The sequence below is a fragment of the Falco biarmicus genome, chromosome 13, assembly GCF_023638135.1.
Source record: "Falco biarmicus isolate bFalBia1 chromosome 13, bFalBia1.pri, whole genome shotgun sequence".
In the NCBI taxonomy this organism is placed as follows: Eukaryota; Metazoa; Chordata; class Aves; order Falconiformes; family Falconidae; genus Falco; species Falco biarmicus.
The window spans coordinates 7,751,485-7,764,775 of record NC_079300.1 but is presented as its reverse complement, the minus strand read 5'-3'; the positions used below and the strand labels follow the sequence as shown (position 1 = coordinate 7,764,775).

Genomic DNA, 13,291 nt, shown 5'->3' with positions numbered 1-13,291 from the left:
CAGGAAGTAAAACCCAGAAGTTACATGGAAGTTAACAAAAGAATTACTGCTCTTGCATTAAAAAACCCATTAAATTATATACAAATTATCTTTTCATGTAAAATAAATCTATGTATTTGCAAAACACTTTACTTCTAGAATGGCATTAACTGTCTCTCCAAAACAGAAATAATATTCATTGAGTATAAAAGGAAATGTAGAATAAAGTAGCAGGTGTAGTAGGGAAATCTTGCTAGTTTTACAGAGAATACTCCTGTTGACAACATAAGATTCTCTTCCAAGTAACTGTAAAGCTTAGTCTACAATAAATAACAAGTAATGGATAATAAATAGCACAGTGTCATTTGTAATGAGAGACTAAAATGAACATTCCATTGTTAATGTCTTTAAAATGCTTACTAGAAAAAGTTTCAAAGAGAAACAAGCAAGCAGCATAAGGAAGGACACGATTCAGCTGAAATTTTGCTTACTCGAACAGACTAATTTGGACAGCAGATTTGCTATTAAAAAGACCAAAGGAGGTTAGCCAGGTCTTATAGATTACTATCCCTTCTTGAAGTAATATTGCAAACCCCATCAAGGAGCATACAGATGAAAACATACAGTCTGAAATATTTTCCACTGCTAGAGGTGAAATATACATGCATTAAAAATATGAGTCAACTACAGAGAAAAGTGTGTTTGAATATTAGACTAAAAAATAAAATCAGATCTATTGCAACAGCTATATTTATCAACCACTTTTTCAAAGGGCAAAGAGTGAGCTCCCTCTGTATTACAGTGGGATTTTATTAAATCTAACCAGTTAAAATGAAAATAGGGAATAGTACCTAATCTGAAGGAAGACAGGCTCTGTATGATAATAGAGAAATAAAAAATAAAAAATAAGCAGAGGTAATGACAGCAGAGAAGGATGTGTGGACATGCATTGGCAAATTGAATTAATTCCCAAACACCCATCTTCAAAACATTCTCTGAAATGCTGTTGCACCAGCTACAGAGATGTGACATTTTTTTATCTCTATTAACTTGACCTTGCAGTAACTCAGAGGTGGAATATTCTGACTGAATTCTGACCCTAAAGTCAACAGAAAACTGCTAAAAACTTTAAAATTTCCAGAACTTTAGAGAGCATGTCCAGTCCTAGGGCACCTCTCCGTTACTTTATCCTATAAACAAGAATGAGAAGTGCTTATTGAAATTTTTACTCTAGATTAACCTTTGTTGACTAAGAGAATAAAGTTCCTTTCACTTTTCATTAAACACAATGATACAATCTTTGCAAATACTGTTTATATGTAACACATTTTTTTTTCCAGCCGTAATTTGTAAGAAGGAGCACAGATTCTCATGTCTATTCGGAACACAAGACTTCAGTATGTATCTGGACTACTATAAAACACAAAACAGTTTTCCAGTGAGAACCTAAGGATTTTAATATATCAAACAAATTAAAAGGACTTCTGGTAAAAACCCTCAGCCCTTCTAAAGTGGAAATTATTGCCTTCAAAAATGTTTAACAGAAAGTAAGAAAAAATGAGTGTATAAAATTAACACACTCTTGATGTAGCTTTCCTTGATAGAATTTGTAGAGGTTTGAGGGAGTCAGTTCTGTTACCTTTTGAGTGAAGTAGTAATGAACATCAAAGATTATGGAACAAAAGAACTCCAAGTTGCCAATACTACGTTGGTAAAAATATATGGAAAAACATATGCCACTGACATGCTATAACATTTACCTCAACCAATATAGGAAACCAGATAGAAATGGGCCTATTTTAGGTAACTAAAAGATAAAAGTACTTTGATAATTAAGAGATAAATTTTATTGTTGCCTAGATGTTTCCTAACATGTGTAACTCATAGTCTGTCTAATTATCCATTCATTTCAAAAAACATACGTAATGGTATTGACATACTGATACCATAAAAAACTGTTGAGTAATCTGCGCAATGTACACTAGATAAATACTATTTTGTCCTTAAATAGAAAAAAAACCCCACAAAAAACCCAACCAACCAAACAAACACAAAACACCAACAAAAAAACCTGCCACCAAAATGGCATTTTTAATTTTCAAAGCAAAATCTTCTTCATAAACAACAACTGATAGATGGGGAAGGTTAAGACATAAGATAAAGCATTTTTAAGCTCCTAGCAATTATGTAATAAGCTACTTGGTGTGGGTGGGTGGCAGGCGGTGTTATTTAAAAGGAGCTGCCCTGTACTTAGGTTAAGAATACATGAATATATTTGGGAATCAGTGCAAAACAAAGCAAGTACTCAATCCTTGCAGCTATGAAGAACAGGCCTGGTGCTACACCACCGAAGTGTACAGCTGGCTAGGATTTCTACACCTGTTGTTCTGCTATATCACAGCTAATTAAAAGAATCTCGGGGCATAGTTCAAGAGTGTGAGAAAAGGAAAACATTCTTCCCAGAATAAAAACTGAGTCAAAGTAGCATCTTTCTTCAGAAGAAACTTGAATACCAATCTATTAAAATCTGTATTTATTCCTTGTGGCCCCTAAAGTCTTAATCAAAGAAATACCCCACATTTCCACTTAAGAGTTTATCACCATAGAGTTGAAAGGGAAAGAGTCATTTTTTAAGACCACTGCCACTGAAAGGACTATTTCGAATACATACAGAACTCTGGCAGTATATCTTTGTTTTCAGTTCATTTTGGGAGACCACGTTATATCAATAAATTAATTGAAAATAATATCACTCATTAACTACATGCTATACTGTAAAAATCATAGTACTGCATACTGCAGAAAACTACTTCATAACGAAGCCTAGATTTTTATCTTGAAGTTTGCATAAATGAAAGTTTTCAATTGTTTTTCTCCACTTGCCATTTAAAAGTATATATTTCTCTTTGAATACCTGAAATCAATACGTAACCCTAGGAAATGGTTGTATGTATTTTTTGCAGTTACAAATATTTCAGTGCATTTTCAACCTACTAAAAGCACCTTTTGTAAAGGAGGTAAAAGACAGTCCATTTGTATAGCGCAAAACTGATCACACAAAATTAAGGAGATGAGTATCTTTCAAGAAAGCAACCTCCATTATGATAATTCAACTGTTTTTCTTCGAAATAAAAATGTAACCTTTTTAGAGTACCAAAAGCATTATGATTTGGATGAGAGCCTACAAGATGCAATATGAACTGTTTTATCAGTAATAGAGTATACTAAAAGTTTCAGTATCTGCAGATATTTCAGACTTGCTTTAAGAAACTTTGTCAAGTTGCAATTTACCGATTAGAATTTTATTTTTATTTTAGTATTTCAACTTGAAATACAGAAATACTTTATTTGTGAGAACAGTCTTGGACACACTAAGAAACTTTCTGAAAACTGCAGTTACGTTTAAGCAACAGTTTAGATTAAACTGTACATACAAAGATTCTGAAGGAATGACTTTCAAAATATGTAATGAAATACAGTAAGAATGGTATTTTAAGAAACAGATTTATGGATTTTTCATTTTAGGACCGTTAATAAATATAATATGTACTTGAAAAAAAAGTATGTACCATGCTAGTAAAATAGCTTTGGCTCTTTGTTTTTATGTTGGAAGATTAACTATGAATAAAATAGTAAAGGAAAGTCACAAGAGATCTGATTTTACTGTTTCATTTTATTTCTTCTTTGTAGAATGAAGGAAGGAAGTCTTTAAAGGATCTGTAAACCAGGACAGGAGGAGGAATCATTGCCCTGGATGATGAGGCAGATAAAGCAATGCACAGCCAAGGGGATAAATCAGATGAAAATTAAATACCACAGGGTATCTCCACACTGAGGTCATAAAAACCATGCAAAGTTGGTCATGAGATAATTTAACCACTGAAACTGGCTGAAAAAGTAGTTTTCACTGAAAAGTAGAAATCAGGCACTGAAAAATGTTACCTAAAAAATCCAAACTTTCAAATAAATTAAGTCAGAGATGATGGAGTTTCTTCTGATTTTAAATAATTTAGGTTGTTCTTAGATGAACTGAAACTCAGATACTTGCTGCCATTAACTGAAGTCACACATTTTAAGAATGATTCTGAAATTACTTCTCCAGGTTTAACATCATAAATATATTCAAAATGATCTTAACCCTGAAATATATTTCATCATTGTCATGAGTTGTTGTAAATATCTTTAAAAGTACTTTCTAATTATCAAGCTTTCCAGTACAGTAAACTAAGCTAGGACTTCCAGTACTGTCAGGTAATACTAATATCCTGTCGGTATTATCCTGAAGAACTAGTACAGTCACTAGCTCTACTCTTATATTAAATCTAAGCAGAAATAAAAATATGCAAACAGGTAGTTGAAGGGCATCTTTTAAACAGTATTAATGAATAAAAAAGAAGTATCCAAGTATACATAAAAACTGTTTTCTAAACAGAATTTGCAAATGTAGCCTCACATACACAGATTTTTTTTTTCCTGAAAGCAACTATGCAGTATGAATCATCTACATGAGGTACCTTCACAGCTCAGTTATTAAAGTGCACAAAGTCTCAGCTGGAGTATTGTTGTAATTGTTAGCCCTCACACTAAAAAATCCAGCAGCGGAGTAAAACATAACAGTCAAAGGAAATGAAAAAGATGGGGATGTAATCTACAGCAAGCACTGACCAGTGGGAACGGAACATTAAAGTTTTCTTCACCAACACAAAAATAAAAGACACTCAATGAGAAGTCAAAGAAAAATACTGATGGAAGCATAAGAAAACCATACCATCAGTGGAACATACAAGTCACTGCCGTGATATTTTCAGCCCTGACATTTCCCCTCACATTTATGAAACAACTGAAGCTTTCTTTCCACAGGTGTCAGACATTTTCTTCCTCTATTCAGAGTAAGTGGCAAAGATGCCTTGTGAATTGAACTTCTTTTCTGGATGAGCACAGTCAGTCTCTACAATTAGAACATAACAGTCTCTAGTTGAGAACAATTTACTGAATAAAGCTGTTTTTGCAAATTAGACATGCAAGATGTTGAACAGACACCAATCTCAATCAGATCAATGGACTGAAGAGTCATCAGCATTTTGGGGAAGTACTCCACAATAATTAGAGGATCATTATCAATATTGGGAAGACACTGTTGAAAGGTATTATTAGAAGCTGCAACATGTATTGCCTTCAGTACGCTCCTTTTAGAAGTGCCTTCTCCTACAATCTGATACAAAGCACAGTAACTCTGAAGGTAGAACCTGAAACAGAAGTAGGCGAGTTTGCTATATGCTACCTAAATAGATCTGAGCTGTAATTACCGATTTGTGCTTCTAGCCATCTAATTGGTCTCACAGTCAAATCACCAGAGGCGCAAGTACTCACATATGCACCTATATCCAGTCAGAGATACAATGTATAGGCACAATTACAGTTATAACAAGGAAGGTAATTCAGCTGCAAAAAGTGTTCCTTCAAGCCTTAAATCATAATGGATACTGCTTGGTAAATCCTACTAACACAGTTCAGTAGAAGCTCGAAATACACAATCTTTTTCCTCACTGAAATTTAAGACTATAGACTCTTTCATCTACCTTATTAAGGAGTGCATATATGAAAAAAATTAATCAGCTTCTAGCTAAAAGGAAAGCAATGTTTTTCGTATTTGGAACAGAAACAAGCTCACATCAAAATCCAGTCCAGTACTCAGTAGTGCCTTAGGTCTGTATGTGGATTTTTAATATTTATTTATGTAAACACTTAGTTTCTTTTATTCCCTGTTTTATTCTATTCTTCTTTTTCTTTTTTTTTTTTTTCTTTTCTTTTTTTCTTTTTAGGCTAAGAATTTCAGCATGAGTTTATTATTCTGCCTCACAAATGACAGGTACAACGTATTTGAGTTTGAGGCAATTTCAGTTATAATAATCACTAAAATATTAAACCTCTTCAGTTTTAAAACTATAACTATTCTCAGTAAGCTATAACCAGAAAACTTGTGCTATCTGTATCATGAAGAAATCTTTCAGCCACCCTGTTTACCTTGGCTATCAGGTGCTCAAATCCATATTGTAAGAGAAATGATCTAATACTTTAACTTGTTTTAATCAGATAAAACATTGTAAATTCCACTAAAAGTAAAAAGCAAACCAAACCAAAAAAAAAACCCGCACAAACTTCAAAGACCATGCAGAAGCCCTATCTTTGTGACTGCTCGGTGTAAGAGCATCACTAAGAAACAGCTATATTCACATAATAGCCTGTTCTTCCCATTCTTTATCACACAGGAACTTCCATGAAATATAATTGGTATAAGAAGTAGATAACAGAAAATAGACCTGCTCATGAATTTTGTAAAAAAAAATAATAATTATAAAACCTCTACAAAATCCCCTTTAATGTAAGAAAGCAGAATGAAGAGAAGATTAAGCATGACTGAAGAAAGAATACAATAAGTGTTTTGGGCTTCCACTAATTGCAGTTCGTCTGATTCAGTAACGATCTGAAACAACAATAACAGACTATTTTGTTGCGCAGTAAAGCCTGTCAATATAAAAAAATAAATATCATTATTATGACATGTATTCTGCTAATCCCATTTTCCATGACAGGTAAGAAACAGGCAACACATTAAAATGAAAGGGATATTCTTCAGCTAAAATAATGTGCATCTCAATTAGCTGCATGATCAAACCTGCATTACTATTAAAGTAACAGAACATCTACGGCGTGACAATGCTTAGATTTTTCTCCAGGAAACGAAAAAGATTAAAAAAAAGTGGGGAAAAAAAAGCGTCTCATTAAAATGTAATTATGACAAATAATTTTTATGTATAAAAATTTCAATGGGATGGTAATGAAAATACATATAAGTATATTTACAAAGATACATGTAAAATATATAAATTTCTTTCACAAGATATTAAAAATTATAAATGGTCAAATTAGGCTTTTTACAAGTAGCGTGTTCTGAACAGTGCCTATCAAGAGTTTCTGTTTGTTTTGGATATTGCATCATTCAGAAATTAATACAGGCTCTTTTTCTATAAGCTGTATTTTCATCAGAGGTCATCAGAGGCCAAAAAAGGTTACCTGGGCCTAATGCATGCTCATTATGAACAACTGATATAACTCAAAGGAAAGGGGTGGTTTTGATAACATCATTTAAGAAAAGCCTGGCAGAAGAAAACATACAAAAAAGACTGCAAGAGGAATAAACATTATTGTAGGAATTATTCTGCCCATAAGGGAGAGAGCCAGGCCAGAAGACAACCGTTAACATTGTAGAACAGCAGTTTGTCTTCATCTTGGAAAGGTGTTTTGAAGAGTTTCTAGAATGCTTGAAGAGCCTCTGAATCACAGTTCAGGTCCCATAGAATTTCTGAATATGCATCTAAACCACTTCTTCTGCTCTGTCTGTCAGCCAGTCATCAAATATTACCATCATTTCAATTTTTGATGGGTACATACTATACCTAGCTTCAATATTTCTTTTGTTTGTTTGTTTGGTTTGGTTTATAGAGGGTTTTGGGTTTTTTTCTTTCTTCCCATCTGACTGATTTTGCCTTCAGCTAAATGCTTGGTTCATCTTATCAAAGGACAGAGCGATTAAAAAAATTGCCTTCAGTTATACATTTTTAAAAAAGCCTCCTAGTAACTACATTTGTGCAGCCTAATGGCCGGTGAATGCAAAAGATGTCTCCCTGTAATTCTACTAAAGCACTCCTAAATATGAGATCGGGCATTTCTGTCATCCACAGGAATGTTCCCAGTTTACAAATTCCATCTCAACACCATCAGGCACCTTGAGAAAGTGTACCGGGGGTTGTTTAGCCTTAGATCACCTACTATAATTTTACTCTTCAAACAATTCAGGCTGCAGGGGGAATTACGTAGTTTAATCCCAGAGGGCTTAATAAAGCATTTCTAAAGGGCTTCCTGGAGATGTGATTATTTTTAACAAGGAGCGCTCCCTTGAAGGATGTAGCTGAACAATACATTTTCATCCTGCAGGGTGAAAATTGGAGTAGGTTTACAGTCCTCTCAACTGTCCTTCCCTCTATCTTACTGGTATACTAAATTAAAAAGTTTATTTGGAGACTGAGATTCAACATCAAACTCAGGATATGACACAGCAGGCGATGCAAGAAGATAGCAGAAGACGAACACACTAAGGCATCACAGATCATCAAAACAGAATAATCAGGTCAAATAATGGACAAATGGCAAATGGATCAAACATCATCTCTTTCATTGATAGACGCTGGTATCCTACTGATACCTCACTCACATCTTCTCAAAACAAGGAGAGTCACAGCAAGAAAGGATTTTGAGAAATGCATTTGCCCATCACCTACCTGTGATTACCCTGTGTTCCTGTGTTACCCTGATATTAATGTCCCTCTGTATTCTTGGAGTGTAACATGGTAAGGCTTAACTAATCTCCATTTTCATTCAAACTACTTTTCTTTCTAGACTTCAAATGTTTAAAAGTTTTAAGATATTGAGAGTAGTTTACTGGGATTAAGATATCTAAATTATATTTGAGCACAACACTGCTGTCATTATTATGTTACTATTATTATGTACTGTTCTAGTACAGGTTTGCGGTTTTTTGTTGTCCCCTCCCAACAGAAAAGGGAGAAATGAAGACATAACACTAGTATATCCTTTTTCTTCTTCCCGTGACATAATCTCTACATTCATGCAGCAAATAAACCAAAAGGTATACAAAAGAAAAGCTGCATATTCCAATGGACAAAAAAGAATTAAACCTGAGGAATTTGTACGTCTCTCTTCAACTAACTTTATGGTCAGGAAGGATAAATCACTTTATCTCCGTGCACTTCTCTGAATAACTCAAAACAGAAACAGCAAAATTAGTAAATTCCTGTCTTCTGTTCAGGAATTCAGAATCTGAATATTTATTCTTTTAACATGTGTCAGCCAATAATTAAGCATTGTTCTAACTTGTCGGAATAAAGATATTAAAGTCAATAATCGTCTAAAATAGCTTTTTTTAATTTTTAAACTTGCAAGGATTTCTAGGTACACTGTGTATGTAATACCCACCAATTTGCTACTGACATAATGTGTCAGCCATTTGTTGTTTTCAAAGTAAGTAAGAAACAAGAATTGTAACTTAAATCTTCAGTGATGACTCTTTAAAACATTTGATTTTCAATATTTTAACTATTTTTATTCTTATAATGCAGATTAAAATATTGTATATAATCAGCAGTTACATGTGCTTTTTAAAAATCAGTCTTCCACAATCATTATTTATTAATCTCTATAACTGCTTAATATCACAATGCTTCCTTTCAGTCATCATTGATTAACAACACACTGAAGCACATCATGCGAAACTTTGAAGTATAATTAAATTATAGCTACATAAACAACAACAACAACAACAAAAATTACACCTAAGTTTCCAGTATTATCCAGTAAACAAATACAGAAGCCAAAGGTAAAACCTTCAGAAGTATTAATTACTAACAAGGGGGTTAAGAGAATGCTGGAGTACTTCTGGATATGTTATTATAACAAAAGAGAGCTATTCTGAATGTTTCTAGATGTGATTTTAAGCTACTTCTAGCTGGATTTAGCCTCCTTCCTCTAAAGACAGGACTGTCTTGTAGTAATGCATTGTAGTTCTGCCTTGTGAAGTATTATCCAAAATAAAACATTTTTATTAGGATTTATTTCTGTCCTTTGTTCTGGTTTTGATTTACAAAAAAGGACAGTGGAGAAGTAATTCTGCAGAATACTGTCCTATAATATGAGTCTGGCAAAACAGTGTATTGTTCTCATACATGACAAATGAGAGAATGAGATCATCTGAGTAGCCATTATTCCTATAAAAAAAAGAACAACTTGTTTTCTTTTAGTTGACCACTGTTACCTCTATTTTGGCACCACATATTCTTACTCTTCACAAGAGTAAACAGATTACATATAAATAAATTGCAGATATTAGAAATAAAGCATTACTGGGATATATAAAATGTTTCTTTTAACAGAAAAAAACAAAACAAAACAGACCACCAAAACCCACCAAAACCTAAAACCACAAATCCATCACTTGACAGACACCGGAAGAAAACAAAAAAACAGAATCCTAAAATATCAACATCAGCCTGAGATACCTCAAAAAGCCAGAAATCTTACTATAATTTTAAGTATCAGTACTAAAGCAACTTGGAAACTATTGTCAAAATGTGTCACAATGAAAATTACAGATTAATTGAAACACAAGAAAGGTAAACAAATAACTATCCCAAAGAGCAAATAGCTCATGGATTAAAAAACTCATTTTCCAAAAAACATTTTCTGAGCAATTTCCTGGGCTACAAAACTATGGGTTATTGGCTAGATGAAAGCCTCTTTTGATTTCCCATAAGCATTTCAAGAAACATTTTTATCATGAAATTAAAATATTTTTTAAATGTTGGTACACTCTGACATTACCAAACCAGCATAACTGCAATTACTGTATTGTCTCCTATATCTTTTCAATGATAAACTCAATTATTCAAATTTAATGTAAAAAGCACACGGTATTACAATAATGTGTATTTAAAAGTTAACAAAAAAACACAGCAACATCCTTTGGAAGGGAGACTGGCTCCACGTGATACTATTGATAGGCTGCATGCAGGAATCACTGCTCTTAAACTTTAGCACTTGGCAATTCTTTTGTTGCCATGCCAATAGGACCTGAACCCTATTTTGCGCAATTTTACAAGTCCACAAAAAAATAACCACTTTTAGAGGCAATGATCAGGAGGGGGAAGCAGATAAGTTCTCTATTTAAATACCACTGTCAAAGTCCTTTGATATTTCTCCTTCTAATTACTTTTTTATCTCTCCATTAAGCAGTAGGTGTCTGGAGCCTTACCAGAAGACAGGGAGTCTGGGTATTGCGAAGTCACATCTACAAGGTAAAAACCAGTTCATATGAGGATACCTACCTTCTTATCACAATCAATTACAGGGATACCAGTGCATTAGCACAGCTACTAAGAACTCAGTTCAGCTTTACTGGGCTCTCAGACCTACCTTAAGAAAAGCTGTTATAAACATACACGTATCTACAGATTTTAAAAATACAGGTAGTAGAACTGGTACATAATGCTACACAAGCAATTCCATGTTTCAGAAAACCCAGCTGATGAATCTGACTGTCAATTGCTTTATCCACATGAATCTTTCTTAGTTAGAGCAATAAGGGGAAAACAGAAGTTCCTGAGGCTCAGAATAGCTTTCCTGTGCCCATAATATTAAGCAACAAAATTAGCAATGAAAGCATTTATTCTAGAAGTGACAACTTACTTTCATGTTGAAAAATGAATTTTGAACACCATGCAGTAACAGTGGTACCTACCAGAACAGTATAATGGTCGCTGTAATTGATCTTCCATAAAATCTCCACGTAGCTTTCAATGAATCCTGCTCCACAGAAGAATCACGAAGGCTACTGCGATGTTGCAGCTAATACGAACGCCACTGGACCTCAAGGTTCCTTTTACCATTTTCTCTTAGTCATTGTTTTTCAGAACCACTGGATATCTCTCCTATTCAGATGGTATAATTCCTTTAGCACTCTCAAAAACTACCTGCAAACTACCAGGACTGTTCCTTACAGTCAGAGAAAAACCTAATATAATTGTTACAGGGTACGTCATATAACTAACATATTTGTCACCACTTGTCATAAATTCCTTAATAAAAATTCTAAAATATATTTTATCCTGTCATCTTCCTCACTGTGCAGCATCCAGTACTTTTTGAGAAGTCTTTTTCAAATGTCTGCAACCTACAGACTATAAGTACCCAGGTTTCATCCATCTAATTCTCTCCTTAAAATTATAGGTCTCAGAAAATATTCAGATTCTTCCATTTCAGGCAATTACTGCCTGAATTACATGGAAAAGTTGAATCAGTCACCTCCTCCTTTGTCTGCCACCAATTACAACTGGTGTCACAGAAACTTTCCCCGATATTAAGAGAAGATCAAGAACAATTTAAATGGCTGAATACAACCAACACACCACACCCCCCCTCCCCTGCCCATCTTGCTCTTTATCCTAAGGAAGATTGAAGTCCTTTAAACTACTGATCAAGAGTGAAGACCAAGAAATGAAACATATGACACAGTCAGTAGTAGTTGGTTCCAGTAATAAAAGAATCCCATAAATGTTGATTCAAAAGAAGCTGAATTTAGTAAAATTGGAAAAAACAAATATTACCTTGACCAAAATCACATTTTATTCCCACATCTCATTTTGTTGATTAACATTTTGGGCCAGAATTTAAACATGTAAAAGGAAAAGATGATGCAGAAGCTGTTCAGGCCTGATTTCTCATATTTAGCCCAGTATTTTGTTTCCCTTGCTATCATAGACACGTTTTCCAAAAGCATTACAGAGAGCTCTTATTTGCAGGACTATAAGGGAGAACATTAAAAGGTATATTCTGTGACATTCTGGCTTCGTGCAACAGTTCCCAGGTTCTTTTAGACCATCCTGTCCCAGGTCACTTATATTATTATTTCTTAACATCAGTGTCAACAAAAAAACTGGCTGTAAGGCTGAGCTTCTTCTAAAATTTGTTACCTGCTCACAGAATCATAGACTAGCTCTGGCTGGAAAGGACCTCTGGACATCACCCAGTCCAACCTTCCTGCTCAAAGCAGCATCAGTTAGATCAAGTTGCTCAGGACCACGTCCAGCTGCAATTTGGGTATCTTCTCAGGGAAACAATCTCTGGACAATCTGTTCCAGTGTCTGCCCCCCCCCCCCCCCCCCCCCCCCCCCCGATAGTAAATACAGTATTCACAGTACTCATGTACCCAAAACACCATAAATCCAAAGAAAAGACAATAAAAATATTAAAGACAGAATTTTTCTGATTTTAAGAAGAGAAAAAGATGTTAAAACATCTTTCAAAACTGTGACCCATAGAGAGGCATGCATACTATGAGACAAACATCTTACTAAATCACAGTACTTTTAAGCAAGTTTCAGCTGCTTATTTGTGCTGTAATAGAACCATCAGGGGACAGTTTTTGTAACAGCTTTTATGAACAGCAACTCCTCTCTCTATTAAAAGGATAATGTTTAAAAATTGTTTTTATTTTATGAAGTTGAAGGAGAAACTGAGATAAAGTATTTTAATAAACATAAGTCCTGTAGAAAGAAATCATAAAGAACCTGACCCAAAACAGAACAGTCATTTAAATTCAAGAATGATCTGTGCTAGGATCACAGAGATATTAACTTAAAAATGAGTATAGATTTATATAGCTAAAAATTGCTTTATTAAG

At 34.1% G+C, this 13,291-nt stretch overlaps 1 protein-coding gene across 8 annotated transcripts in view; it reads right to left on the bottom strand.

The window, feature by feature from the left end:
• NAALADL2 (N-acetylated alpha-linked acidic dipeptidase like 2) overlaps window positions 1–13,291 on the bottom strand; it is a 507,046-nt gene that overhangs the window by 164,338 nt on the left and 329,417 nt on the right. The window lies entirely within an intron of this gene.